At 41.9% G+C, this 2,755-nt stretch overlaps 1 protein-coding gene across 1 annotated transcript in view; it reads left to right on the plus strand.

Moving 5' to 3' along the window:
• Nucleotides 1–2,755, plus strand: part of LOC106010959 (voltage-dependent calcium channel type D subunit alpha-1) — a gene marked incomplete at its 5' end in the record, with an annotated part of 65,252 nt that overhangs the window by 61,340 nt on the left and 1,157 nt on the right.

Here is a 2,755-nt window from a genome sequence, read left to right on the forward strand (position 1 = left end):
TTGTTTTTGGTCTCAACTCATCAACAACATAAACAGCCACTGGCGCTTCTACCTATATGCGACCTATCAGTCCCTTGAATCTCCATCCAACGATCGTGGAACCTATCTGCTTTGGCCGTTTTTCTTTTAAGGAGAATAAACAATAAATACACAAAAACCAAATGAAACACGCCGGTATGTACATCTAGGCCCTGTTCGAAGACGCATTATGGGAAATTGCTGTCGTTGTCCCAAAGATATTGTCCTTAGGGGGGGGAGATGAGGGAGGGGGGGGGGAGATGAGGGAGGGGGCCAGCAGGAAGAGAAGTGTGGCTCTGGACCTGCCCCCGTCTACACGGGAGTGAGTGGGAAATGTTGGACCAAGTGGTGAAATCAGGCGCTTGTCAAAATAATCAAAGTGAAGAAACTGGCATTTTTACGCAGGTCTGGGAATTTTTATCGAATTCTTGTTTTTGGGCTCAGTACCTTCCATGTCCATTAAAGAACACATTTCTATGTGGATTGAACTGAAAAATGTCGATTAAAGGCATACAAAATGTAAATTTTCTGTTTCCACGGACTCTCAACCTAAGGGAATAACAAAACTTCGGCGGCCATTTTCTCACTAATTTTACTTCTGAGACCAAGCGACCCCCACCTCCTTCAGTCGTCGTAAATATTTCGACTTTGTATTCAAGATAAATGGGTGGGTTTTTTTCAATCGACAAATGAAAAAGCTTTAAGATGACACCATTAACTCCACATGCCCAAAAATTGACGAGCGCCTGATTCCACTGTGTCGTGACACATATGTTTGGACAACAGTCCTTTGTATGGGGGTCGGGATTTTCTTGGAGCAAGAGCTGGAGTGTTTGTTGACCCGGTCCCTGTGAGGTGTAGTTTGAGCTAACATGACAAGGTAGTGGGAGACATTGGAGGCTGTGGGACCTAGTGCTGGGCAGCTATGTTCTAGATTATTGAAAGCTAGGAATCGTAGGAATCGACTCCGAACCCAATTACTCACTTTCTAATGATGTGATTTCTTCCAGTGGTTGCCTGGTTGGCTCCGAACATCTTCAGGATTTAGGATAACTTTGATTTTGGAACACAACAAAGTATCAACTTTCATTTTTCAAAAATAAATCCAAAAAAAAAGAAGATTTTAACGATTAAATAACTGGTAACCGTTGGGTTACGTAAAAACGAGTCGGAACTTTTCTTCCGTAGCTCTAATCGTGGGAATCGGTTCCGGAATTGGTTCTTCGCCCAGCTCTAGTGGGACCTGACAGCGAGACAGTAGGACAATTCTAGGACTATGGTATTAGGAGACATTTGCAGGGCTGCCCACTGCTACGAATTTGGCTGAATCCTTATGATCTTTATTCAATTTTATGAAAATACGATCGTAATACACCTGATTTCAATTTTTTTTAAAAATAAATGTTGATGACCCAAACCCTTTGCCAACCTTCCTGGTGTATAAGGGAGGAAAAGAAGAAAAACGAGTAGACCGGGACGACAGTCTACGTCAATACGTGGGGATGAGCTAGAAAATATTGGGGAATAGCTAGACTAGACAATACTGTGATTGAATTAAAAAATAGTGGGGATGAGCTAGAAAATATTAGGGATTAGCTTGAAAATGTAAGGGATGAGCTAGAAAACATTGTGGTTGAGCTAGAAAATACTGGAGAGGAGCTAGAAATATATAAGATAAGCTAGAATATATTACGGATTAGCTAGAAAGTCCTGGGGATGAACTAGAAAATATTGTGGATGTGATTTAAAAACATTATTGAGGATGAGATAGAAAAGTCTCAGAAATATTGGAGATGAGCTAGAACATATTGGGGATGTGATAAAAGATATTGGGAATGAACTAGAACATATTGGGGATGTGATAAAAGATGTTGGGAATGAACTAGAAAATATTAGGAATGAGCTTAAAAAAAACAACCTTTGCTAACCTTTCTGGTGTATAAGGGAAGAAAAGAAGAAAAACGAGCAGCCCCGGACAACAGTGTGCGTCAATATGTCACATGCTGCTGTCTAACTTTGACAGTATTAATTAACATCCTCTTTGCATTTAGCCCTTGTAGTCACTCAGTAGTACCACTTTGCCCTTAGAAAAACAGTCAACTTTATAAAGAGCCAAAACAGTCAACTTTATATATAGCCAAAGCCAGGAGTAAGGCAAACATTAGGTTGACAAGGTGTTGGAAAAGTCCTTCCCTTTTGTATCATCATGCCTTTGATTATGTTACATTACATTTACACTAGACTAGACTACAACCTCTGTCCTTGACGCCCTGACGAAGAAGATTTTCCATGGCTATATTACAAATTTTTAAGCCAGCTGTTGATCACTAAAACATATGCTGGTCGGTGGGCAGCCGTATATTTGCGTGTGAGACTTGGACCCTTGGACAAATCTAGGACTATATTGTTGACAGCTAGTTTGCCTCTATCTTCTCCAATACTTGTTGGTTTTGATGATGATGATGATGATGTTTTTTTCTAACCAGCTTTTTCTCCTGTGGTGGTGTTGTGGTACATTGTGTTGTGTTCACCGTCAGGACTGACCCATGGGGTTGACCAGTGGGTTGACCGGCGGGTTGACCGGTGGTTCGGCGGCCACATGGCCACTGTGTTGTGTGTGCTGGCCTCCTCTGCGACGCACGTCGTTAGGGATATGATGTGTGTGTGTGCTGCTGCCAGCCGTGTGATGATGGTGCTGGTGGTTGTTGTTGTTGTTGCTGTTTTGTTTTGTTGTGGT

This window comes from Aplysia californica, unplaced genomic scaffold, assembly GCF_000002075.1.
Source record: "Aplysia californica isolate F4 #8 unplaced genomic scaffold, AplCal3.0 scaffold01148, whole genome shotgun sequence".
Lineage (NCBI taxonomy): Eukaryota > Metazoa > Mollusca > Gastropoda > Aplysiida > Aplysiidae > Aplysia > Aplysia californica.